Source organism: Mauremys reevesii, linkage group 5 (genome assembly GCF_016161935.1).
Source record: "Mauremys reevesii isolate NIE-2019 linkage group 5, ASM1616193v1, whole genome shotgun sequence".
NCBI lineage: Eukaryota > Metazoa > Chordata > Testudines > Geoemydidae > Mauremys > Mauremys reevesii.
In genome coordinates this window covers 137,270,871-137,298,057 of record NC_052627.1, presented here as the reverse complement: position 1 = coordinate 137,298,057, position 27,187 = coordinate 137,270,871, and the positions used below count along the sequence as shown (strand labels likewise).

The 27,187-nt window shown below is 55.9% G+C and overlaps 1 pseudogene; it reads right to left on the bottom strand.

The window, feature by feature from the left end:
- Window positions 1–1,218: 1,218 nt before the first annotated feature.
- On the bottom strand, window positions 1,219–26,318 carry LOC120406569 (annotated as a pseudogene).
- Between the last annotated feature and the right edge of the window lie 869 nt (window positions 26,319–27,187).

Sequence of the window (27,187 nt, the reverse complement as noted above, 5' to 3'; positions counted from 1 at the left end):
TCCTTTGGCTAAGGATGTAAGAGACACACGCCGAGATGCAACGGGCCCAGGGAATTTACAAGGAGGGGGCTTGCTGCTGTGATTTAAAACTTTAAAAAAAATTACTCATGAGCTGAGATTTAACGTCGCTGCCTCCACACTAGAGCTAGGCAGGAATCCCCATTTCCCCCCTTCTACCCGTTAAGCATCACAGACCAGGAATCCAAGCGACTCGGAGTTTGTATGGAGACAGGGAGAGTCGCTAAGGTAGGGTGGGTGCAAATCAGGCCTTAAATAGCCCAGCCGCTGAGATCACACCTGTGCCTTTAGTTCGGTCTGCACGGGAAGCCGAGGCCGTTACAGCAGCAGGTTTCAGATTTCCCGCATCCCCCCATCACCCCACGCTGAAGTCCAGGCACTATCTCAACACCTTGGGTTGGCCCTGGGGCTACAGTGAAGCTGCACCCAACTGTACGAACGTCATTCCACGGTTACCTGGTGGAGACCTTCCTGACTCTGGGGCCCGCTGAGCTCACACGGGTTTGCACCTGCCACCTGGGCCACTGCATGTACAAAAGGGAGTGGCGTTACCACCACAGCTTGCAATCCGGGCAGGTGCACCGAGCCGGATCCTGTGCAAATTCCCCTTAAAGTAATGGCCCAGGGCCCCACTATCCTTGCCCAGAATCCCCTTCCTTGGGGGCCCTGCCCATCCCAGAAATCGTGGGGGGAGGGGGAGTCCTGTGTGGAGCTTGGAAAGTATGTTGGAACCTTTTATGGTCGCTGCCTGCCTCCCTGCAGACTTGCAGGATTGCAAGGAATTCACAGGCTTGACATTGCAGAAGCTGCTACAGTTCCCTAGACCGTAAAGCGCCCTGGAGCACTGCAGAAATAAAGGGCAGCCTGAAGGTTCATGCAATTGTTTGCACTGGGTGTGTGAAAGTGGAGGTGAAGTGCTACCAGTTCCGAACAGCAGGGCCTTACCCCAGCAAGCTATTCCGTGCCCCTGCAGCAGGGCTGTAGTGGAAGTTTGCTCTGGGTGTGGCTACATCAGTGCAGTTTTGCACCTGTGCAGTTTTCACAAGAGTTTGTACATGTGCAGCCAGATGCTCCTGGTATAAAGCCAGCAAAGTCAATGGACTTACATGGATTGAAGAACAAACTCAAGGAACCTGACAAGCCTCTTCCCTGGGTAGCGGACAGTTGAAGCTCAAGGAGGCTGGACACTGATCGCACAAGTACTTTTGACCCAGAGGTTTATTTTTCTCGTGGTTACACATCACTGCATAGGAAGCCAGGTGTCTCCTTTCCCCAGACATAGAAAAGTAAGTCACGAAGGGGGTGTAAATCTTTTAACACAAATGTACAGACAAAAGAAAACAAAGCAATCACACCGCTCACAATATCCAACACCCTGCAATCAGCCTCAGTCCAATGAGTCTCCTGTACAACTCGGGTAGCACCCACCTGATCGGTCAGGGCAGAGCACCGCTATGTTAAAGGCAGGAAATTTACACTGAAGGGTAGTTTGGGAAGCACCAAGCCCAATTCTCTGCTGCCTTGCACCTCACGATGTCATTTGCACCAGTGTAAACGCGGATCGGGTAGCATTTCCATGGTGCGGGCCAGATCGGTTTAAAGCTTGAGTCAATGGCATTGCTTCATACTTACGCTGGAAGGTGCGGGATCAGAATCCAGCCCACTGTGTCATTTACGCCTCCACCTCCATAGAGGGTTTTATTCTTGTTGCATCCACGAATGAGTGATTTGATCATTTGTACTAATCGACATTCGAAATGTTTGGGTCATAAATATACATGAAAGATAACCCTGGAAGCCCTCCCCACACACTACATTAAAAAAAAATCGCTTAACATATTTGGAAATAGCATCATTAAAATACAAAATCTGTTAAATAATTAAAAAACAACACCACATACACACCTGGCATCAGATGCAATCGAAGAGTTAATGTTCCCAATGATTCAGAACTCAGATTGGTGCAGGAGGCACAGCCTGATCTCGCCTCACCTTTCACAGGACACCATCCTCCCTGACTCCAATGCAGTCACTTCTGATTTACGCTGGAGCAAGCAGGGCACTGGGCCCTTATGCAGGCACAAAGCTACAGCTGGTCTTGCTCTTTGGGGGCAAATTCGGTTTAAGTGCTTTTCCCACATCGCTGCTGAATCCCGGTGTGGGCATCCCAGTGCTTCTAGTTTCTTGCTATTAAGTTAGATCAGGGGTCCCCAACCCGGTGCCCGCGGGCACCATGCATCCTGGCCAGCGATCGAGCATCCGCCGAAGCGACACCTCTGGATGACGCCACTTGCCGCCAACAAGCAACGTCATCCAGAGGCAGTGCTGCCGAATTCTGGCGGCATTTCGGCAGATGCTCGACCGCCGCCATGGTCCTTCGTCTGGCACCTGTCAGACGAAAAGGCCGGGGACCACTGAGTTAGATTCAATACTTAGGGAGCGCCAGAGAGGCCAACATAGCCCTAGCTGCCCAGGATGATCACAGAACAGGGGATTGAAGCGTTTCTCCCAGGCGGTTTTAGTACATGGCTATTCAGAGAGACTGCAGGATTCCCCGTTTCGCAGCCTGTTTTTCATCAGGCCAATTCCCACTAGTTATTACCCATTAGATACACCTGAAGTCAGGTTCCTACGGTTTCAATGCAATTACACTCATGGAGCATCGGCCCCAGAATTCCACTGGTCATAGAGACACCACAAGCACACGACAAGCTCCCCGAACGGCGTTTTTACCGCTCGCCCTGGTGCAAAGACGGGTCAATATTTGTGGAAGGGGGTCAGATACTACAGTGATGGGCAGCAGTGTCAAATCCTAAAACCCAGAGATGGGGAAACTGAGGCACCAAGCAGTTAAAGCCCTAATTCAGATCTAAATTTACCCTGATGCAAATCTGGATTGACCCCACTGAAGTCAATGGAGCTAAACTGGGTTTTCACACCCGTAATTAAAAGGAGACTCAGGCCCAGAGCCTACCCCAGGAACAAAACCAAGGTGGCCCTGACTTCCCCAGGCTTGGCTCTAACCACCAGACTCCGCTGCCTCCCTGATCTCAGCAGTGTGATGTAGAGGGAGGAAGCAGAGACAATCCTAAGGCTGCAGAGCATCCCCACCTCCCCTGTGGGAAGAGAAGGTGGCTGGTTTCGGCTAACCAAGGCCCCCTGGAGCTAGCAATACTGCAGCCTAGCAGGACCGCCGCTGTCCAGAGGTTTGATGCTTTGCTACCCTCTGATCTAGCTGCCTCGTGGGTTTTGCTTTCAGTCAGGTCACAAATCCTGCACAGCAGCACTGCCTCAGGCAGAAGTTGGTATTTCCACCTTGTGCCACAAACAGGCAGTTCCGGGAACGGTTTCTGACCCCAAGAGCAGACAAAATAAGAGCTGGCTCCAGCCGAGTCCAAGCCATTCTGCCCACCCCAACTGATTTTATCCGTTTCCTAAATCCCCAACTCTGAATACGACGACAGGAATCAAACTCCCTTCTCATCACCATCGCAGGGCCAGGGCCTGGAAAGGCGCCATGAGCATCTGGTGCTGACCTCTGCTTTTTTCAGTCTTGCAGATAATTCACCTTCCAAGTCACCTCGCTCCGATTACCATCTTGCTTCTCATTTTTGAGCCCTGCCTGTCTCCCCCCAACTCCCCCATACTGGTCACTTCACAAAACAAGAGGGGGGGCTTTTAAATGAGGGTCACGAACAGACTGGATGTCGGGGTGCAGCGGGGTAGCCATGACAGAGTGGCTATATTGCAATCACTCAGCGAGGCCCGTGCACATCTCAATACCCTGGTTTGTTTTGCTGGTGGTGCCCGTCCATCCCCTTCACATTCTCAGCCTGTTCCTGCCACCGTGGGGTCTGAGCCGCTCCCAGCAAGGTCGCTGGGCCCTCTCCCTCGCTCTCCGCTTAAATCAATACCAATGACGTTAACAGCCAGGCCTATTCACGGCTAGAGTCAGAGGCGAGTGCTTTAGGGGACGCCAGGGCTCTAACGTGCGGGGGTGTCGCTCTAGCTGTTGGAGACTGTGGCTGCTGCCGTCGGGCGGGGGGGAGTGAGCTGGCAATCGGCAGGGGACGACGGTTCTAAGATCTGCCACGGCAGAGCCGAGGGGATCTGGAAGATTCGTCACTGGGAAATTCCCCACTCGCCTCCCATCCAAGCGAGTGTGGAGCTGGCTTGACAGGGAGCTGGATATTGGCCTTTGGTTCTGGCCCTGACGAGTGGAGGGAGATGGGATTTGAAAAGGCACTGGGGCCCCTCTGTCTAGCAGAGGTTTTTTCAGCACTGAATTTGGCAAATCCTGGAGCTTTTCCCGGTCCCTGAGGCCTCTCTTTTTAGCCCCCTCAGCCCATCCCCGGAGCATTCCCGCTCTTGGCCATGATTTAAATAACGCACGTAAGATTAAAAGGACAAACCACATCCCTCGCTAAGGCAGCAATCCACGCCGCACCCAGGGGCCATGCGGCTCCAGGAGACCCTAGAAGACTGAACTGGGCAGAAATGAAGATCTCAGTCAAGCACGACCTTCCCCCGAGGCAGCTCCAGATTGCATTTGATTTGCTTAACCTTTCAAGAGACTGAAGACACAACAGTTTGTTGACACACACAGCCACACTCAGAACAGCTTTCGGGGAGGCTTGATTCAACACTCACACCTCTCGCAGCAATTGATGGATGCTCGACAGCGTCCTGGTTTTCACCTCAAGGCAGCGCAGGTGCCACTGCAGATGCTGAAAGATGATCCCACCAATCAGGTCAGAGGATAGTCGCCATTTGAAACACGCAGACTTGGACAGCTTCAACCCGACCCTTCCATGGTACCTGAAATATCCAGCCTAGCTTCCATCTCCAGTGCAACCACCCGTTCATGGAGGAGCTGGGTCAACCTCCGAGCTACAAATCCTACCCCCCGGCAGGAGTTTCACAGCATGGAGACGGCAATGAGCCCAGGGGATTCGGAAGCCCTTGAGTGCCACACAGTTCTGTTGATACGGGAGGTATGTGCGGTTATGGGAGGTATGCGCATGTGTTACTCTGTTCCATGGCTTCCTGGCCAAGGAGTGGATGGATCTCCAACCGTGTCCGAAGAAACTGGCTCAGCAGAACGGTTCTCACCTTGGGAACCGGCCCCAGCCATGCGGCAAGGTGTGTCAAGTCTCTCTTCAATGCACGTGGCAGTCGCCCTGTGGCCCCCCCGCCCCGCCCCAGCTTCCCCGGGCCCCTTTAGAAGTTCTTGAGGCGGCTGTACAGCTCCCGCTTGCTCTTCTCGCCTGCCCACGTGCGGCTCTTCTGGCGGAACTTCCGCAGGTCCTCCTTGAAGTCCTCGTGGTGCATGGGGCGGTAGTCCCGAGGCTCGCAGTGTGCCTGGGGGCAGACGCACAGGGCTCGTGTTAACAGAATGGCCAACCGCCCGCAGGGTGACCCCAAGCAGGGGCCGAGCCCCTTCCCTCCCACAACTCCGCTACAGTCAGGAGCCTCTTGGAACAGCCGTTGGTTTACCTGCTAAGAGCGGCCACACGTACAGCAGTGGCTAAACCCGGCGACAATGCCAGGAGGCCGGATATCTCCCCAAGCCCCTTTCTCGATCGCCACGGGGCCCAAGGCACTGCAGCCAGACTGCTCTTGGCCCCGTCCTCGGTCCCCTTCACAGGCCGATCAACTAGCCTCAGAGACGCTGGCTCCTTTGCTGGCTTCCTGCAGCCACCTGGAAATCACCCTCTTTGGTTTTTAAACTCGCCAGGGACTCGGTCACCACCAGCCCCGCTCACAAGGCCTCTCCTTCAACCACGACCTCACACCCCATAATGCCCCAGTTCCCAGGGTGGGGAAACGCAGTGGCTCTTGTGACTCGAGCTCCCCCAGTCTCTGTACAGTGAGTCACTTCCCTTCTCTAAGCCTCACTTTGAGACCCGTCCCGCTCTCCGGGTCCCCTTATTCCGCTGTTACGCGGCGCTCAACCGCAGGCTCTGCATGAGCTCAATGTCTGGAGGTTTTAAACAGACCCTCTTGCTTCCAGGATACCGGCTGTCCCCATTCCAGAGGGGGAATGCGCCGGTGCACGGAAGATATTTTGGTGCATGCTATCGCCACCTGGCATCTGCGAACCTTGGAAAAGGTAGCACAAGCCTTAGTCACACACACTCGGCTATGCTTCCCGTAGCACCAGTGGGTGCCCCCCGCAGACGAGGGCTGTGCTTCTGGGATAGACAGACAGACACGCTTCACTGACCGGGAAATGCTGCCATGACTTACTTGGTACTGTGGGAAGAATTCTTTGTATCCTCCTTTCAAGATGTACAGTTCAGGATAGTGCAGGTTGGGGTACTCGTTGTATGCCCGATCTTTTTCCCTGACAAACCGGCACCTTCAAGACACAGAAGCATGAGGTTAAAGATCATCTGACTTGGTTTAATTTTGCGCACACAAGGGTCTGCGTTGAATGCCATTGTGCCATGGAATGACTGGGCCAGATCCTTAGCTAGCTGCTCTGAAGTCAGAGCTGGGCCAGTGTACATTGGTCTGAGGATCTGGCCCACAGCTTTCTATAACACCTATGACCCAAACACATTCGGGCTGTGAAATGCAGCCACCCCTGGGGTGGAATGTGACAGCAGCACTACACAATCCCTTCGGTTCTTCCCTCACTCAGCTACGGACTTCAGTGGCATCGTTCCTGGACTATGCTGGTTTGAGACGGGTCAGGCCTAGTGTCTGGAAGAGGATGTAGCTGCAGGGAGAATCGTAGAGTTGGGATTCACCCAAGCCAGGAGTGGTCGAGAGCTCCGATTCTTTCTGTCCTCTCCCAACAGGACAGGCTACTCCATTCGGACAGCAAGACCAGAGCTGTCGTGCTTACAGGACCACAAGCCAATGGACAACACAGAGTCCGGAAGCCTAGATCCATCAGGCCGGGTGGCCAACCTGCAGCTCCGGAGCCACATGCGGCTCTTCAGAAGTTCATATGCGGCTCCTTGTATAGGCAGCGACTCCGGGGCTGGAGCTACAGGCGCCAACTTTCCAATGGGCCGGGGGATGCTCACTGCTCAGCCCCTGGCTCTGCCACAGGCCCTGCCCCCCTCCACCCCTTCCCAAGCCTGCCGTGCCCTCGCTCCTCCCACCCCCACCCCCACCCCGCCACAAAACAGCTGATCGGGAGGTGCGGAGGGGGAGGTGCAGATCAGCAGGAGGTGCTGGGAGCGGCCGGGGGCGGGGGGGGAGGGGGCTGCTGACGTGTTACTGTGGCTCTTTGGCAATGTACATTGGTAAATTCTGGCTCCTTCTCAGGCTGCCACCCCCTGCCGTAGGCGATTCTCTATCATTTAGTCCTGTATGTCCATCTGTCAACACACAAGTTTCTTGGGGCCCCAACGGCTCAGGGATGGATTAGCCACTTGGTTCCCATCCCAACATCTTGGGGTCTGTAATTTGGTGGGGTGGCATCACTAGGCCAGGGGTCGTTCAAACAATTCATGACTGGTACAGTCAAACTGGGTCCTTAAACAACCCCCCGCAGCCACATCGTTTCAAGCTCTTTGAAGTACACCAGTGTCTCTACAGAGCCCCCGTGCTCTGTGGCCAGTAGACAAGGGTGTTGGGAGGACGGGTCGCACCCACGCAGCTTGTGGCCCACTTACATTCTGGGACCCCTCTCCGAAGAAAATTCACAGTGGAATATCACGATCACCCTCTTCTGCACGTCCAAGGGGACGATGGGGTTCTTCAGCAGGAAGTCCTCTATGTCCTGCTCCAGCGGCAGGTTCACAGCCCCCTGGAGGAAAGGGCAATTCCCTGTCAGAGGGAGCAGGAAAGACCCTCCCCTTTTCCACTAACCCAGAGAAGCAGCAGGAGGTGTAAAATCCTACAGGACCACGGAAATCTAAGAAAACGAGACCCGATTCCCCGCGCCACTGCGCATCACTCAGCCTGTGCAATGGGTGAACAATGCTACACCACCGGCATTTCCCAACGGCAGTGTTCACATCCACCATTGTTATCTGCCCCTGGGGTCTCTGGCCAGTGCCCACAAACCCACTAAGCACCTGTACCCCCAATCAAGTGAAGGGAATTTGCAGGAGCTCAGCATCGTGAAGAGAATCAGCCCACTTGTTTGGGTGCCTAGAGTTTGGCACTTGTGTTTCAGCGTTTCTGCTTGAAGGATTGACCCCGGGTCACGGAGGAGAGCGGAACTGCCCAGCACTGGCTCCTGTCTCACACCACTAGGCCATTCTGCCTCTCAAGGTTAAACAGAGAGAAACAAGGCGGCGGTTCTGACCTTGATGTGACCCCCTTCATATTCGTAGGGATACCGGCAGTCCACGATCACACAGTTCTCAATGAGGCTGTTGAACTGGCCGTTCAGCACGGCCACCATCTGCAGCGGAGAGAAGAAAAGCACGCGGTCACTTGACGCGGGACTGTGGCGTTCCACTGGCGGAAACAAGCCCCCGCTGCCCCAGGGCCCGGCCCTGCTGCCACTGCTCAGGATAACGGCTGGAGTTCTGACTCTGGGCTGCAGAATCAGGCCTAGGCCCGTGATGGTCACAGGGAGGGCTGCAGGGTGTCACGGCGAAGTCACAGAGCAGATTTAGTACAAGTCATGGGTATAATGGCTGCTCATTGCACATGAGGGGGCACCAGCCAGCCGCAGCAGCACCCTCCGCCCCGGCGCTGTTACCCTAATCCCAGCCGGTTAAGGAGGGGAGGGAGGGAGAGAGGGGCCGGAAAGCAGGACACAGTGGACAGAGCTTGCCATCCATCTGTCCCATGCCTGAGGGGCGCCCCTCCACATTGGGGAGGGGACCCACTCTGAGCCTTCCTGCAGGAAGCAAGTCAGACAAAACAAGAAATCAGTGTCTGGACCTTTTTACTGCACTGTGATAAACCTGCAGCCCTAGTCCCGATCAGCTGCCTCCTTACCATTTCTGGGGAGATGTATTTCAAGTCCTGATGTCTCCCTTCCACAGTCTGTAGAAGATACGCCTACAACAAAGGGGCAGTTAGCGACCCGTTAACCTCTTTCCTCGTGGGATTTATCCAGAGCTGGGGTGATGGGTTTTAGAGTATTTCCCAGCATTCTGAACAATACCTTAGATCAGAACTTTATAAAGGGGCACTATCAATTCAAGTTTACATTTTTAGAAGAGTTTTATTAACACTCATTAAGACCAAAAGAATCATCCCTTTACCACTCCGAGGCAGACAGTCGTTTCAAACCAAACATTCATCTGTGGGGTTTGAAATCCCAAAGTGGGACCAATTCTGCCCTCTCTCCTGTTGTAATTGTACAACTGGGGTGGAGCTGGCACCATTTTGTTCTGGCAGCTTTTATAAAGTTGGCCTGGGTGTAAAGGAAGGGGCAAGATGGGAGAATCCACCACCCTTGTCTTGTCTGTAAAATGCCAGCACGATTCACAAACAGGCATTTCTTTCCATTTGGGCAGTGACATTAGACTGGTCTGTTTCACGTCAGTGTCTAGTCCGTTTCATGGCCCAGCAAGGGCAGGCACTTCTGGGTTTCCAACACAGCCCAGGGAAGGGTTCAATAACTTTTGAGGGCAGGCTTTGATTTAGTACAAAGGGGTTTTTCTTCTCTCTCTTCCCCCACAATACCTTTGAGAAGTCCCCGATGAGTTCTCGGTGATCATTATCCAAGATGTTCTCGATCTCATCATGGCAGAAGGATCTGGAGCGCAACAGCCTTGATTTCTAGGAGGAAACCGAGACCGGATGTCAAATCAGCACTGAGAGCCTTCTACAAGAACTCAGCTAGCAGTTCTGGGCGGAGGAACCCTGGGGTGGAGGGTCTGGCCTGGGCTGGCAGGAGGTCAGACAGGACGATCAGAATGTTCCCGCAGATTGCAAGGCCAGAAGGGACCATTGTGACCATCTAGTCTGACCTCCTGCCTAGCCCAGGCAGGAGACCTGCCCTATGGTAATCCCTAGAGCCGAGCCGTTAGACAAACAGCCCAGCTTGATTCAAAAATTGTCAGGGATGGAAACTCCACCATGACCCTGGGTAAATTGTTCCACCTGGCCCTAAAGATTGGGTTGAACAGACACAACGGTCACAGACATTTATGCTCCCAGCACAGATACATGGATCACCACCAATCCTTGCCAGATTTTGCAGCTATATGGTTAACCCAGTTTGGTCCATCCTGGTTTTAATCACATGGGGGTGCCAGAATCTAAAGAGGCAAGAAGCCTGCAGCCTTCAACTCATGTGATCAGCCCCATAGAAGTCAGTGGGTCTGGATCCAGTGCCTTGAATGTTGTGTAGTTCCTTAGACTCGTGCACCACGAGTGAGAGACAGGGACAGCAGCAGGAGCGCAGGGTTCTGATACAGGAGCATCTCACAGCTGCTTCGCGGGAGCGCCAGGGAGGACACCCAGCAGCCAAGTACCGGGCTCACAAGGGCTGCAACAGCGCCTGACAGCGACTCGTCTCGGCTGTAGCTCTTAGATCTCACCCGCCCCGTTTTCCTAGCTGCTCCTTGTTGCCGTCTGCGGGCGACAGGCCGGAGCGCACATGGGCTATGCGGAGGTTGGAGATTCCAGCTGGGTTACAGCAGAGAATCGCTTGCTCCTCCCAGGACGGCAGGAGGAGGGAAGAATGAAGAAAAATCAATTTGGGAGGTGCAGGGCATGGGGAAAACACCCCCCATTTAAGGGGGCAGCACCCCTCGATTTCTGAAGCGCTGGCGCCCATGTTCCAGTGCTGCGGGAGAAGGACGTACGACATGGCGGAGCTAGCCAAGAGGCTTCCCCCTACCACCCACTGATTTCCAGATGGCCGGCTGGGCCATTCCAGATGCCTACAGTACAGCCCTAGCTGCTGAAGGCTTTGGGGGGGAAGGGAGGTCTCGAAGCATACCCCAGTATGTCTGGTAGCCAGCCCTCCCTGGGCTGGGCTGGGCTGGGAGGTTCTGGAGCCAGGGAATGGAGAGGGAGATCTCCCTGGCCCCAAGTCCGTCTCCGTATCACCTACCGGCTCCTCCGCCTTCTCCTCGATCGGGGTGCCAGCCACGCTCTTCCGCCTCTTGGTTTTGACCGGAGTGTCTTTGTCCTGCGGCCTGTCCAGCCGCTTCAGGATGGGCCGGATCACGCTGCTGGGCATGGAGGGGGACCTGAAGAGCTGGCGACATTTGCTGGGTCTCACCGACCTCTGCACGGACGAGAGCGAGCTGCGGTTAGAGCCTCATTCTGGCCTCTCGCTCACCCCCGGGCACGGAGCAGCCGTTTGCTGCGGCCTGGGAGGCGCGGGCCTTGTGTGCCCCATTTCACATTCACGGGGGGGGGGGCAGTTTGACCCAAGCACGCCAATTTTAGCTTCACACTTGGTTTAGGAGATGCCAAAAGGCCACGGGCCTAATTCTGCTCCCAGCCACACCCGTGCGGGGGAGCGACTGATTTGGTGTCAGTGGGGCTCAGGGAGGAGAAGGAGGTGCAGAACCCAGCCCCCACCGCTTGGCCCTTGCTCCATGCACACCAACTGCCTTTACAGAAAGGCCTCCCACCGGGTCGGGGTGTGTGTGAGGGGTGGGGTCTCCTAACCCAGCTCTCAGCACAGGGCGTGAAAACAAAATACCCCCCACCACCACCACCCCCGCCGCAACCACAATAGTAGCCTGAGTGATCTCTTAGACCAGGGGTGGCCAACCTGAGCCTGAGAAGGAGCCAGAATTTACCAGTGAACATTGCCAAAGAGCCACAGTAACACTTCAGCAGCCCCCGCCCCTGCATCTGCTACTCCTCCAGCCCCCAGCCCTCCCACCCACAGGCAGCCCCCCCAATCAGCACCTCCCCCTCCCTCCCGCTGCAATGTGCAGTGCACAGGAGGCTCTGGTGGGGAGGGGGGAGGAGCGAGGGCACGGCAGGCTCAGGGGAGGGGACGGGAAGGGGTGGAGTGGGGGCAGAGCCGGGGGTTGAGCAGTGAGCACCCCCCGGCCCATTGGAAAGTTGGCGCCTGTAGCTCCAGCCCTGGAGTTGGTACCTAGACAAGGAGCCACAGGCTGGCCACCCCGGCCTTAGACTCCAACAGGTCACTACGGTCAGTGTCTCGCACGCACAGACACCCTCCTGGTCACCGATTCCCATCTGGGCCAGACTAGCAGTGAGCTCAGCTCACGCCATCCAGTGGCTATGGCGGGGGGAGGAAGGTGCCAGGAGTCTCAATCCAGCTGCCTGTGGTGAGGTGAGACTGACCTCAGCACGTCAGCGGAGAGACCCGGGGGCCCCTTCGGAGCAAGGGGAGCACAGTCTCCAGGCTGGCTCGCCTGGCACCTTTCACCCCCGCCAGCTCGCTGGGAGGAGCGGCCCCGACCCTGCGCCAGGCTCCCACATACCAGATCAGCGCCTTCCTTTTTCACCAGTGGGGCAGTCAGCAGGTTCTCCATCCCCGGCGGCACGTCCGCCTCGTTCTGAGGAAGAGGCAGCGGGATCACAGAGAGAGAAAGCGAACGCATGAGGCAATGGGTTCCCACCAGCCCCATCCCATCCTCCCCTCTTGGCAAATCACAAGCTACTGAGGGGCTGCAGGAGCCAGACAGACCCTGTGGTTCTCAGAAGGGGCCCGAGGGTTTCCCTAAAACCCACTCTCCGCAGATCGCTAGCTATATTTGCCCCACTAACATTCATTTGCGATTCAGGTCATCCAGACGGAGTGTGGTGGATCTTCAGACAGCCCCTGCCCGAGGGAGGCCAGGAAGGAGCGAGGGGCTGGCTGGTAGCGCATGAGCCAGGGGGACGGGGTTGGGCTCCATTTCGGAGCAGGATGGGAGCACAGGCTCAAGGTTAGCTCCCGAAGCCAGTGCTCCCCAAGCTACAATCCAGCAGGCCGCAGGAGCAGCCGGGGTGCAGGAGGTTAGGGGGCCGCGAGGGACGATCCGCGCACGCTGTACCTTCAGCTCCTCCTCGTCCAGGATCTCCATAAACCCATCGTCCTCTTCGTCGGTCACGAAGGAGGTAAGGGAGGAGCGGCGCAGGCACACTGGGCTCTCGGCTTCCACCCCCATGTTCTCCTTCTCGGGGGTGCCACACTGGGGAGCACACAGCAAAGGGGGAGGGGTTAGAGCGTGCCTGGGGCCCGCAGACTGAGCAGGAGCTGTCTGGCCGTGGGACCTGCCGTGACGCTGGGCTCTGAGGGAGGCCTCCTCTGACAAAGGAGGTGTGCAACTGGGGACAAGCCGCCAGGAAGTGCAAAGCCAGGGCACGAGACGCGGCCCCAAGCTGCAGCAATTAGGGATCCCAAAGCACGGAGCAAGCTTGCTGCCTGCCAGGTGCTGCCGGAGAACGGGACAGATCCTGGCCTGGTACCTCCTTCACCTCCCGTCCCAGACAGTCACTATTAGACACGGACTGTACCCTGCCCCAGAAACAGCTGCATTTCAGCCATGGGCAGGTCCTGTATTTACACATCTCCACCCGGGTCCATAAGGCAGCCCGGGTGTTATGGAGATGATGGGGATTAATCCAAAGAGGGACCCTGCGTCAGCTTCACAGGTGCAGGCTCCCGGGCGCTGGTATCACCACATTAACAGCAGGTGTTAAGTGCAGCTGGTATCACTGGTGGTGGTGCCTCCCTTTGCTATGCTCCAGGCCTCCCCCTTACAGCCAGGCACCCACACACCCTATCCCCCCCGCATCCCCCACCCCAGGCCCGCGCTCACCAGGAGGTCCGGGGCAGAGTTTGGTCTCTGTGCAAAAGGGTCCTTCTCGCTGCTCCCATCGAAGGGGTGAAGCCGGCTGTGATTGGTGGGCCTCAGCGGGATCTTAAACACAAACCCTGCCTGCAAAGGCAAAAGGCCTGAACGTTACCCGACCGGGGACGCACTCCACGGGCATTTTGCCCAGCCCTTCCAGGCCACCCACGCTCAGAGTGCTCGCCAGCAACACGCCCTCCGAGCAGGACACAGCCCTGGCTTGAGTGGACATGACTCAGTCGCCAGCGCCGAAGGGCTTGTGCCACGGACACCGGCTCCCCGGGCCAGGGCACGACGCTTCGCGGAGGACAGAGGCTAAGCCCCACCTGCCTGAGACCAGCCCTTTTCTGGGCTCGCGAGACGGGAGGGTCAGGCTGATCAGAAAGGGGCTGCCACTGGAGGGCTGAAGGGGGTGGAGCTAAAAGGCTTGGGATGAAACTGAGCAGAGAATTCAAGCTGAGTATCTGGGAACATCTCCAGAAGGCGAGACCCCTTCATGCTTCAGCGGGAACTAGATGGGACGCGGCCCCAAGGAACGGGCTGTAAGGGACAAGCCCACCCAGCTCCTTCCTTCAGTGGTGGGGCTGGGACAGGTCTTGGAATCTGATCTCCCGTCACATCCCCCGTCCGTCCCGTCTCTGCCCCGACTCACATTCTCCTTGTTCTCTTTCCGGCGCGAGGGCCGGTCGTGTGTCTCCGGGCTGCTGAACTCCTTGGCGTTGGAAGTGTTTTTCAAGGCGGGGCTGGTGCCCAGGAGCCTCTCCTGGAGAAGAGGAGGGAGAGATCATCAAACCTGCTGCCGCACAGGCTCCTGCCACCACTCAGAAGCTGAGACTGGCCAACAGGGGATGGATCACTCAGTCATTACCTGTTAGGTTCACTCCCTCTGGGGCACCTGGCACTGGCCACTGTCGGCAGACAGGACACTGGGCTGGATGGACCTTTGGTCTGACCCAGTCTGGCCGCTCTTATGGCCTCTCCAGGGGCCACAGGTTTGCCATCAGTGGGTCACCTATTTCCCCACTTCAGCGCAGCACCTGGGGGCTCTTTCTACCCCACCCAAGCACCTGACTGGGGACTGACCCATTGTGTGCGCTGGATGCTGCTCCCTTCAGAGCCCATCACGGACACTTGTAGCCCAGAGACCGGAAAGGGGGGGTAGGGGAAGTAGCAATGCACCCACCCCTTAAGAGATGAGCTGCACCCCCCAAACCCTGAATCCCTCCCGTCTGTCATGGGCCAGCAGCCGTGGGCTCCTCCCAGGCCAGATCTCCTTGGCCAGCACAGCAGCCAGCCAGCACCAGTCACCCTGGGCAGCAGGTCACAAGCTGTCGCCCTGGGGTTTCCCCGAAGCCGGCGCTTCCGGCCGTGCAGTCAGATCCGCAGAGGGGAGACGGGGACTCACCGGCAGGGAGTGGATCCTCCGGACAGGGAATCTTTTGCTAAAAAGACAAAGCAGGAAAAGGTGTTGGGTGGTGGTCGGCTATGTGGCAGAGCGTCCTTCTGCAGTCCCCTGCCAGAGGCTGTGTCCTGAACCCACCCTCCCCTTCCCGCTCAGGCCCCAAAAGCCACCAAGAGACCCTGCAAGAACTGACCAGTGCAGGCAACCCCTCAGCTAACCAGCTCTCACAAGTGACCCTCCCAAAACGTACAGGGCAGGGGAAGCAAATTTCTGTGGCAGGCTGCTATGCAGGAGGGGCAGCGCTAGGGGGAAATCCACATAGATGGGTTTGATTCTCCGATGCACGAATGAAGGCTGCTTTACACCATTGCGGCAGCGTGAGGGGCTCTCAGATCAGAACTCTCAGCGCTCTGGACACGGCATTAAGGCCTTTCCTTTTAGCGATCAACGCTCTGAACACGGCAAGGTGGGAGAAAAGCTCTCGAGAGGGCAAACAGCTGCTGTCTCCTGCCACGCAGGCAGGACAGCAATGGACGTGGGCTGTGTGCTGGCGGCTGGACGCTGCCAGAGGTTTGTTAGGGAGCCGATCAACCCTGCCCCACGTGGGAAATAAAGGCCGAATGACCAGATCCGCACGGAGGAGCTGGGCTCTTCCCTTCCCCGGGGTGCAGCATGCATGTAGGGGCGCAGCACAGGGAGGAGAGATTGCGGAGGATAAAAATCAGGCTTTACACATTTTTAGCACGAGGAGGGAAGAAAAGAAAGGTCAGTGCACTTACCCTTTGACAACTCTTCCCGATTCCAGAACTGCTTTCTCAAAGCTGCAGGAGGAGAGGGAGGAGCCGCGTGTTACGTTCACACAAGCAAAGGGCCCGCATCTGAGCCAACGTACAGTGGCCCTGGCTGCCCAGGGAGAGGTTAAGGAGGGGTTTTAACTCCCGGGCCCAGTTCTGCCACCCTTCCTCACACTGAGCCGCTCACTCCACAAGCAGGAGCCCAGGGAGCAGCGCCGTTACTCCACGCACCCAGTGACTAAGCCATCTGGCCCAACACGGCTTCACAGCTGGTGAAAGGAGAGGGGGACAGTGCGGGAGGGAGGGAGACAGCTCCAAAAAGCAAATGAGAAGCGATCTGGTCCATGGGTCTGAACTCCATCACCCTGCTTCCCTTCATCCCCTCTAACGCCTCCTGCCCCACAATCCAGCCAGGGAAGCTGCGTAACAGAAGGATGGTGATGGTTTCGAGTACGGCACAGGCCGGACGCCTGGGTTCCAGTCCCAGCGCTGCTCGAGGTCATAACAGCCAAGGTTGAGTGGCTACTGATTTCGGGCATCTGAATCTGGGCCTGCGGGATGCTGTGCACCCACTGACTTCAGATGGGGCTGGGGGGCAGGAAATCAGGCATCCCAAAGACTGTTTGCATATTTATATGAAAAAAAAAATAACCATCAGGCCTAAGCTGGCACAAGTTGCACATCCTAAACACAGAAGCCCCCAGAATTTGAGGCCACTTTCCACATTGTGCCTGTCAGCCTGCAAGATTGTAACGCCCCAACATACAGACGAGGGCCCTGGCTGCATGTGGGGTTAAGCCGTGTTTGAGTACAGCTGATGTCGGCCAGGTTTAAACCCTTGTGGGGGCAGGTCCTTAAAGGGACACTGGCTCCCTGTGTGCGCGAGCCGTGTCGTGCCACTTGAGTTACGGAGCACGGATTAATTCAACGCCCGCCGAACAACTGGGTGGGCTTGGAGAAAAACAATCCAAGAAGCCGCCGCGGCTGCCGCTGACCTAGTTCTGATTCACATGAAGTGAAATCAAAGCTTGGCTGGGCAGGGCGCGGGAGGGGGGCCTCTCTGAAGCCAGCCGGGGACAAAGCTCGCCCAGAAAGGAAGCCAATAAAAACGCCTTTTGTGAGCCGGGCTGCAGAGCAAGGCTCCGGATAGTGGGGGCATTTCTATAGCAACTGGCCTGAAGCGGCTGCTTTCCACCTGTATGTAACTGGGGGCCCTGGTGGGAGGGGGGGTCTGTCAGATCAAGGCCCCAGGCCTGACCTGAGCAGCTGGTCGGAGCGTGAAGTGTGGCTGCACAATGGGAGAGGGCTGCCACTCAGTGCCCAGCCCCAATTCATTCAGGACGGGAGGAGTGGGGGGGCTGCAACCTTTGGACTCTCTCCCTTGTGGAATTCAATCCTCCAGCCTGCCTAGCAACGCCTGGATCACCTGGTAACCCCGGGGGCTCCCGCTAGCCAGCTTAGGGAGTGCAGGCATGTGGCAGAGCCGCCCCAGGACCCATCTGTTCACCTCCACCCCGAAGTTACACATTCTGCAGCACATCTGGGGGGAGGGGGGGGACTCCTCCCAAACCGTCAGAGCAGGTGCGAGGGGGAAAGGGTAAGTGAGGGCTTGAGGGAGGAGAGCAGCTGCTCGGCCAGATGCAGCAGCCTTTTTTTTAAAATGTAAGATGTCAATCAAAATAGACAATAGAGCTTCCAAGGGCCCAGGAGGGTCCCCGATCACCCGGCTCGCGTGCAGCGTGTGCAGCTGTTGACGCCAGTGGAAAGCCGTTTCAGAGTGAAACACTTGGTGCTTGTTTTAACCAGGACTAATCCCCCCTCCCCAGATCTAACACCTGCACGCAGCATCTCACGCTCACGGCCAGGTCTCCAGCTGTTTGGACCCTGGGTACTGTGCTATAGAACTGGTTATGTTTTGGCTATATATAGTGTACGTTTTATAGCCAAAATTACGGTATTAAAACAAATAAATAGAATAGTAAATACTAGTATTGCCATTTTATTTTTATGCCTTGTGAGTAACAAACAGGATTTTGTCTGTGTCTATGTTAAATAAATTAGAAAAATTTCAGAGGCCCAGGCCCCAATGTGGAAAGGACAGTTACAAAATTTAGTAAGGTCTAATTTATGATGCCTTTTTTGTTTAACATAAAACACTGCTATTTGTTACCTTCTGAAGGTCTCTGCAAAGAACGGTTTGTGTGACTGAGGAATGTATGCATCAGAGAAAAATAAGGTGTAAAGGCCATTTTTGAAGCCAGATGACCAAAAAAAATAAAAATAAAAAAACGGAAAAAAGACTCAAAAAATGCCAACACACATCCGTGGCTGAGGAGGGGCAGACTGATGACCTTAAAATGAAAGCTAGCACCCTTAAAACACAAAATAATTAAATCAAAACCAAACAAAATAACCCTCTCAAAAATAGTTTAAGCCACCAAAACATAACACCAATTAAAAAATAACCAATCACAAACTAACACAGCAAAATCCATAAACTTCTCACACACCCACCCACCCCCCACACCCCTATAAAAACAAAATGCTTTGCCATAAAACTTTGGGGTCATCTTGCCACTACTCCAAAAGCATCCAATCGCAACCAACAAAGCCCGGCTCCCCTCTGCAACCAATCTGGCTGGCCACTAAATGAATCCAAACTTCAAACTAATAACTATAAACATCAACTAGCAAAACTATGTGCATAATGTATGTATACATCTATAGAACTAAAAAGCATATGCTAATTGCTATATTCTCAATAAGTGTGGCATGTTGCCTTTTCCCCTATATAAAAAAAAAAATCTCCTGTGCTCTGTTTAAGCATAACACAGTGGCCCCGTTCAGAACAGCCCCCTCCCCCCCCCCCAACAGCAATCCTGAGCCATTCAAGAGGAGGGACTTTCAGGAGCAAATGCAGAACTACCACCCCCAAGACAATTGTTAACAGGAACTCAGGCAGCCACAGACAGCAGCAAACTGCAGTGTGTGAGAAAGAGCAGACCACAGTGACCACCATGCCGCCTTCATCTGACTCGAGTGGTGGGTTTAAGATCCCCTCCTCCTTTTACTGCCTTCACACCTGAACCCAACCGGGGAGGAATTTTGGAGATGCTGTCCAGGACCCTGGATGTCACCAGGGAGAGCAGTTACTCCACATTTACACCTGTGTAACCAATCTGGCCCAGCAACAGTGCCATAAAACACCTAAGTGAGTGCTAGTTCTCCCTTTGATTTCCTGTGTGCAATCGATTCCGCCTCCGAGTTCTGTTTGAAGCAGAGCCCGACTCAGACTGTTGGGGGAGTTGCACAAGGGATGAACTTGGCCCGTGATCTTCCTACAGGTAGCTGGTTTCTGAACTCCAAGAAAGATTTCAGACTCTGATAGCCACAGCCCAGAGGGCCTAATTGCTCCATCCCTTCATCCCAGTATGAAGCTGATGCAACTCCAGTGAAGTAACACAGGACAATCCGGCACAGAGATCTTTAAGCTCAACTTGAAAACAAACGCTTATGTCCAGAACGGAATAACTAACCCCAATTTCCAGGCTCAAATCTCAAAGGCACTAGAAAGACCCCTCTGCCATATACATCTATTGAAAGTCTGAGCTCCAGGTTCATCAGTGCCCAGGAACCCCTTGAGTCTGCTCTACACTACAGACCAATATCAGTATATCTACATCACTCCGGGGTGTGAAAAATCCACCCCCCTGAGCAATGGAGTTGCACCGACCTAACCCCCCTTGTAGACAGCGCTATGTGGATCAGAGAGCTTCTCCCACCAACACAGTTCCCACCTCTCAAGGAGGCGGATTAACTACGCTCTCCCATGGGCGCAGAGTCTTCGTTAAAGCGCTGTAGCCGCCCGATGCGGTGTTTTAAACCACAGGTGCCAGATGGCTTTGGAGAGATGCCGGTCGTCCCTTTACGGACTTGCCGAGGCCTCATCTGTGCATGGATACCCTGGCCACCAGCTATCAGCACCAGAAGAGTTTGCAGCAAGGCCTGAGGATGCAGCATCAGAAGTGAAGACAACACCACCAGTTCTGTCTGCGGGTATGTCTACACTAGGAACGCTATCACAGTGGTGCAGCTGCACTGCGGTCGCATAGACACTTTCTTCAGCATCAGGAGGGTTCTTCCATCGCTGTGGTTAATCCACCTCTCTGAGAGGCAGTAGCTAGGTTGATGTCCACTCCTTCCTCCTCCCCAGCTTCTCCCCAAAATGGACTAAGCTCACATGTGGACAATTGTTGGAAAAGTAGATCCAATTTCAACTTCACTTTATACTGGATGACAGGAGTCCACCACTACTGAAATGCAGCCACCTCTGGGGTGGAACACAGAAGCTGCTGAACAGCACCCAGCAACACTTCACACTACAGTTTGGGACAGGAATTGATAGAGGGGGGAATACAGGGAGGCAGAATGGAATGACTTCAAAACAGGGTTTGCGGAAAGTGTCCTGCCTTTAAAGACAACCCACAAACTCACCTCTGATTTGACAGCAGGCACCTCCAGCAGCATAGCACCCCCTAGTGATGCACTGATTTAGTGCTGCGTTCCAGAGACAAGCACCAGTCCTGAGTTACCACCATCACCTTGGGCAGCATCTAGGTTTACTTGGGTGTCTCCCATCCAAGAATTAACCTGACTGGTCCCTGCTTAGCAAAGCATCCCAGGATCACAGCACAAGGTATATGTACCCAAACTCTTACATTAACCCTTAAAACTCCAGCTATACTGTAGCTCCCTCTTTTCCAGGGGTTAAGTGACAAGGACAAGGAGACATGAACTTACACTTCTTCAAAGGGTTCTGGGTCCAGCTGTCCAGGCGAATCCAGCCCAACTCCTGTGCAAACGAAACACCCCTGGGTAAGAACCTAGGAAAGCGGAGGTGGGGGCCCAGCAGCAGCGAGGGTGCAAAACCTCAGCTTCCTTCACACACATTTCATCTCTTGGGGAGAGGTGAACGGCAGCAGGGAGAAGGCAGATACTGCCAGGTCTGCCGACTTCTCCACCAAGCTGCCCACAAGCCAAGCTGAGATGGATTTAAAGTTCATTGCGATTAGGGGAACCAAGCGCACTAGCCCTTGCTGTTCCTTCCAAGGTTAAATTAAACCTCCCCCGGTTAATTAGTCAAGTGTCATCTCCATTTTATAGACTGGGGAAGCGACCTGCCCACAGCCACACAGCAAGTCAGTGGCAAGCTGAGAACAGAACCCAGGAGTCCTATCTCCCAGTCCCCATGGCTGCAGCCACAAGACCCGCTCCCTCCCAGAGACAGGAATTGAACCCAGAAGTCCTGATGCCCTGTGCTCTGCAGCAGTCACTGCTCTCCACATAGGGAATAAGAGTCTTGTTCCATACGGTTGCTTTTCTGTCTCGCTTTCCCCAGTGTACAGAACGAAGGTTTCCTAGATTCCAACCTCTGCCTGCCCCAAACTCCCATGTGGGCCAAGGGGGCTGGACAGCAGCTCCCCGCAGAGCCCACAGGGCAGGAGGTGCCAGGAGCTGCTGCCTTCTCCCAGAGGGATTGCTTTAATCACACACCCCGCTCCACCACATCAATGGTTTCCCTTATCTGGAGATGGCCAATAACTTAAAGGCAAGCCAGGCTCATTTCTCCCCGCCACACCGCTCCAGCTGCAGGCAGCATTCCAGATAGATGGCTTAAACGCAGCTGAGAGCAGATTTCAACCCGGGGGGCAGGTCACTCAACCCAGATCATTTTTAGTGATAATAGTGTAAACAAAACCCAGCCCAGGGGGCCTTTACCTGTCCATCCCTATTCCATGCATTGAAATTCAATCAGGCAAGGATTGGATCCCTAGGCACCCTTTCCCCTCCACTCAGAGGATCCCTGGCTTCCCGCGCTGGCTGGGGACCTGCTCTGGACCTTAGGAAGCATTACCTAGGGAGGTGGTGGAATCTCCTTCCTTAGAGGTTTTTAAGGCCCGGCTTGACAAAGCCCTGGCTGGGATGATTTAGTTGGGGCTGGTCCTGCTTTGAGCAAGGGGTGGGACTAGGTGACCTCCTGAGGTCCCTTCCCACCCTGATATTCTAGGATTCTAGGAAGCTCCCAACAGGAAATGAAGGCTCTCCCCATAGGGAGGTGAGAGGGCCAAATGGGAGAGTCTCTCTTTAGCGGACGTCCCCCCACGACGGGACAGCAAAGGCCGAGCCTAGACACAGCCGGGATCTGTTTGAACGGGAAGGAGTTTAGTTCACGTGGCCGTGAGCTGCGGACAGCAGGGCCCAGAGGCAGGCCATGTGTACGCATGCTTCAACCCCGAGCCGCAGCCCCCTGCGGGGCCAGTCCTGGGCCTCCCCCACACACAGCCTGGCCCACGCCGCTCGCGCCTCACACCCGCTCTGCAGCACGGTTCCCCCGCCACGCTATTCCAGCCTGGACATGCTTTGCCTGAGAGGCCCAGCGCTGCAAACCGCATGGTGGGTAAGCGGTACAAAGACATGGGAGACCTCCCCCTACACTCTCCAAAAGTCAACTGCACTTGGAGACCTGGCCCTGCCCCAGCGTCCAGGGACAAAAGCCAAGGGAGTGGCCCCACCCCCATCCCCGCTCCACGGCAGCGCTGACCTGAATCCAAAGACTCGGACCACCCGGAGTCCTGCGACGACTCAGACGAGACGGAGTCCTGTGACAGCGAAGACCATTCGCTCCTGAAGCCGATCCCCAGCGTCTTCCTCTTTGGGGTGTCATATGGACTGGAGGGGGGACAGAGAACACAATTACTCAGAAGCCAGCAGGCAAGCCAAGCAAGAGGCATGGTGACCCACCTAGGCGGAGGGCCAGCGGTTTGGCAAGGCACCCAGGTTCAGGACTCCTGGGTTTCTCTTATGCTAACCCCACCACGGACTCACTGGATCTTCAGCAGTCTCTCACGCCACGCTTTCTCAGGTGTCCACTGATTTTGGGTGCCCAACTTGAGGCACCCAGTGCTTGGTTTTCAGGAGATGCTGAAGAAAAAAAAAAAACAGGCCCCGCCTGCCCAACCCGAGACAGATTTAAGGCACCCAAAGTCAGCGGCGACTTTTGAAAATTTTGGACACCAGCCCCACCTCATTGGTAAAATCGGCATAAGGCTATCGCCAGCCATCCTGGGATCGGTCACTTACATCTGCGGAGCTCCGCAGAGGGAGGCAGTGGAGGAGGGTGGGCTAGCTTGAAAGAATTGTTAGCTATGAGCCAGAGATAATGGTGTTTAGCTCCCTTCCTCCAGGGACCTCCCAGTGTTTTACAATCCTGGGGCAGGCCCCTTATCTCCACTTGCCGATATGGGAAGCCGAGGGGGCAGAGAGGAAGTGATTTGCTCAAAGTCAGATGGGCTCCGTGGCAGAGCATCCATCTCCAGAGGATTAAAACAGGGCAGATCCTCAGCTGCCAAAGACGTCCATGGAGCTGGACGCTGCTTTATACCCCCTGAAGAGGCTAGTTCAACACTTCCCAGCACCTGTCACTGGAAATGCCTGGCCTGGACCTGCCCTGCTATAACTGCGTGAGCAGGGCGCTGTACGGTAGGGCCTCGTACACACGCTAACGAAGCCTCACAATAGCCATTAAAGAAGGTGGCTTTTCAGAAGCGGCCGAGGAGCGAATACGGTTGTTCAGTCGAACGCCGCTGCCGCCGGGGCTGGGTGAGCCCCAGGAGTGAGTCAGACCCACTGTGTGGCTCTGGAAGAGCAGGAGTGCTCTGACGGCCAAGGGAATGAAATGAGGAGGAGAAAAACCTCAGGGGCTTGTGAAAATGCCTCCCAGCCCCTCACCACCACTGGCTTCTCTGCCTGAGGGGCTGGCACAACCGCAGGCTTCCTCCTGCGAAACCTGCAGGAGGCAGCTGGCCCAGCGTCTCCGCTCGCCCGGCTGTTCTGGAGGAGGCGATCTGTACACAGCCATGTGCTTAGAGACAGCGGCTCGGGATGCAAGAACGAACACACACACACACACACACACACACCACCCCAATTTCTCTTCCCTGAAAAGTACAGTCCTGCCAGCCTCGAAGGTAAGACTGCACCCAGAGCACACACCCCTGATCAACCCGCCCCTCTGAGAAACAACCCTCCCAAACTCCCAGCCATGCAGAACAGAATCATCTCACCACTCACATGCAACCATCACAGTCACAGTCCTGGGGGTCAGATCTATGGGGGAGATGCCACAAGAGTTAGGGTCAACTCCTGACCCAAAGCCAAGGGGGGGATTGCCCAGGGTATCACTAGGATCAGGATCTGGCCCACAGCGCAGTTATCCAGAAGCCAGTAAGCAATACTGCCAGCGGCTTCAACAGGCCAGGATTTCATCCCTTCATTCTCGAACTTCCCCACCCCTGGGAGGGGAAGAAAAAATAATTCTGCTGCGTGGAGCAGGATCCCTGACACCCGCCCGCCTGCTCAATGGAGAAGGGCGAAAGGTTGCTCTCGGTTATGCGGCTGTACGTCCCACCAACTGCACACATGGAACTCAGCATAGAGAATTCAGTTCACTCATCAGTTTGGGGACGGAGCTTGCACGGTCTGCCAGTGAAACCAAGGGGAACTTTGCACCGATGCCTTTGGGGAGGGCAGGATCGGGCCCCTTAGCACCGCCCTGTGCAGAATATTCTCCTTCCCACGAGCCCACTTGAAGGGAAGCAAAGCGGTAGCGCTCGCAGAAAGCCTGCAGCTTCCTGCCTAGAGCCATTCTGAGCGGGCTGCTCCCACCCAGAGCCCACATGAGCAGCGATTCTACAGCAAGGAACATACGCAGCTCTGTCCCCCCTTGAACCAGGGCCCGGAAATAACATTCATTACCCCGCATGTAACGTCCCCCGCCCTGGCCTCAAAGCCAGCTTGGAAAAAAATCTGTTCCCGCGGGCCAGACCCTGAAAGGTCCTGCCTCAGTACAGGGTGCAAGGGGGATTTCACGCCGCCCCTGAGCTCAGAAAAGCAGGGCCGAGGGGGGCCTCACTGCGGGGCTGCGATGGTTGGTTAGTGCCCCAGCGGGAGAAAAGAAGATTGGCTGGTTTTCAATGGTTTGTCTGGGAATTATCTCCGGCCTGGGGAATGCAGCGTCAGACTAGATGATCGCAATGGTCCCCGCGAATCGGGACATCACTAACGGGGCTTGATTGTCAGCGCACCCTGGCGCAAGACCGATCCTGTGCGTGCACTGGCAGAGCTGGCACTGCCATCCCCGGCTCGGCCCTCAGACACACCAGGCAGCGTCACTTCTTCTGGAGCAGGGTCTGAATCAGGCCTGCTTGTTAACTTCCCAGCCACGCTCTTCCCGGAAGAGCTGCATGGCGATTTGCCTTTCCCCAGTGCGCAGGCAGGTAGGGGCTGACAGCCCAGCCCTGTGCTCCTGTTCTGGAACCCTCTTTGGGAGCGGGAAGGGGAACACATGCACCAGCTAAGCCCTGGGGCCTGCCCAGCTGGGGATCAGGCCAGGCTGCTCTTGGGGTGGAGGGACTATTTTGCAGTTTGGCTTTTTGATCCTGCACCCGCTGCATGGGTTCTATGAAATACAAGAGACACCCCCAGCCCTTCACCCCACAATACATTATAGACCCCATGCCACACAGGTGATCCAGCAGCCAAGTCATCGTCCTCCCTCACACCAACATAGTCTGTATGTGATACACACACAGTACACAGAATGCACACATCATACACACACTGACACAGAGTACATGCAATCCACCCCTTCCCCCCCACTGCATACAATGCACCCACATCACCCACGCAGAATGAATGCAACACACCCCCCCACAGTACATGCAATCCACCCCTTACCCCCCACTACATACAATGCACCCACATCACCCACGCAGAATGAATGCAACGCACCCCACAAACACAATACATGCAACCCACCCCTTCTCCCCACTGCATACAATGCACCCACATCACCCACGCAGAATGAATGCACCGCAGCCCCCCACATACAGTACATGCAATCCACCCTACTCCCACTACATATAATGCACTCCAGAGTGCATGCAACGTAATGATACACAGACATTGCATGCAATACACACGCACACTGCATGCAACACACACAAATGAATGCAACGCAGCACCCCACACACACACAGTACATGCAATCCCCTCCTTCCTCCACTGCATACAATGCACGCACATCATCCATCCATCCACACACACACACACACCCTGCATGCAGTGCCCGGACACACACACACACCTGGCAGCAGCGCTCACCTTCCCAGCCCGGCCAGGTTGTTGAGATTGAGGGTCAGGTTGGTGACCGAGACAGGGACCCGGGCGCCGGCGGTAAGAGGCCGCCGCCCCGCGGGCGAAGGCCGCAGGGCAGCCGGGCCGGTCTCAGCGCCGCGTTCTCCTGCTCCGGGCAGGGCTGGAGCCGCCCGGGATGCGCTGTCCGTCCATGCGGAGCGGGGCGGAGCGGGGCAGCGCGGGGCCGGGTGCTGCAGGCCGGGCCGGGGCATGCGGCGCCGGGCGCGGGGGAGGCGCCCCCGCCGGGCAGGACTCGGGCGCTGAGCCGGCCCCCTGCTGCTCGCTCTCCGCGGCCCACCTGGCCCGAGTCAGCGCGCACCCCGCGCCGGGGCCGTATTTATATTCGAAAAATAACACGGGCGGGCGGCGAGCGGCCAGCCACCGGCACGGGCCGCCGGCAGAGCCAGCCCCGGCCGGGGACGCCGTTTCTGCCGGGGAGAGGTGGGCCAGGCTGCGGGCCGGGGGCGGGGAGCGGCTCGCTGGAGCAAGCGGGGAATTGCAGCCCGCAGAGCTTGGGGGCGCTCTCATCCCAGGGGTCCCCCCATCTTTGCTCCCTCAATCCGCGCCCCTCTCCCTGCCGCCCGGGACGGGGGATCGAGGCCGACCAAAAGCCCGACTTCTAACAAATTTAAAGCCTCTTTATCCGCAACCGAAAATATGAAGCCTCTCGCAGCTTCGGCCCCGGGAGAGGTGGGAATTTCCGCAGGCAGAGACACCAAGCCAGGAGCCGGCTGTCCGGGGTTGACAAGAACCTGTGTGGCTTGGAAATACCTGCAGGGCTTTGATTTAATGATTTGAATGGTGCAACCCCAGGAGGCCAGTTTTGGCATTGGAATCCTCTCTGCTTCCACCCACCCCTTCCCAGTGTTTGCAGCCCACATGTTGCAGCTTGATCCTAAGAGGTGAGGGGGGAGGAGGGGTTTGGGACACAGCCGGGGCTGGGAGAAGCTGAATGTGAAACCGCTCAGGAGCAAAAGTGAAAGCTGGGCAGGGCCTGTTCTCTCTGTAAAAGAATAAAGCAA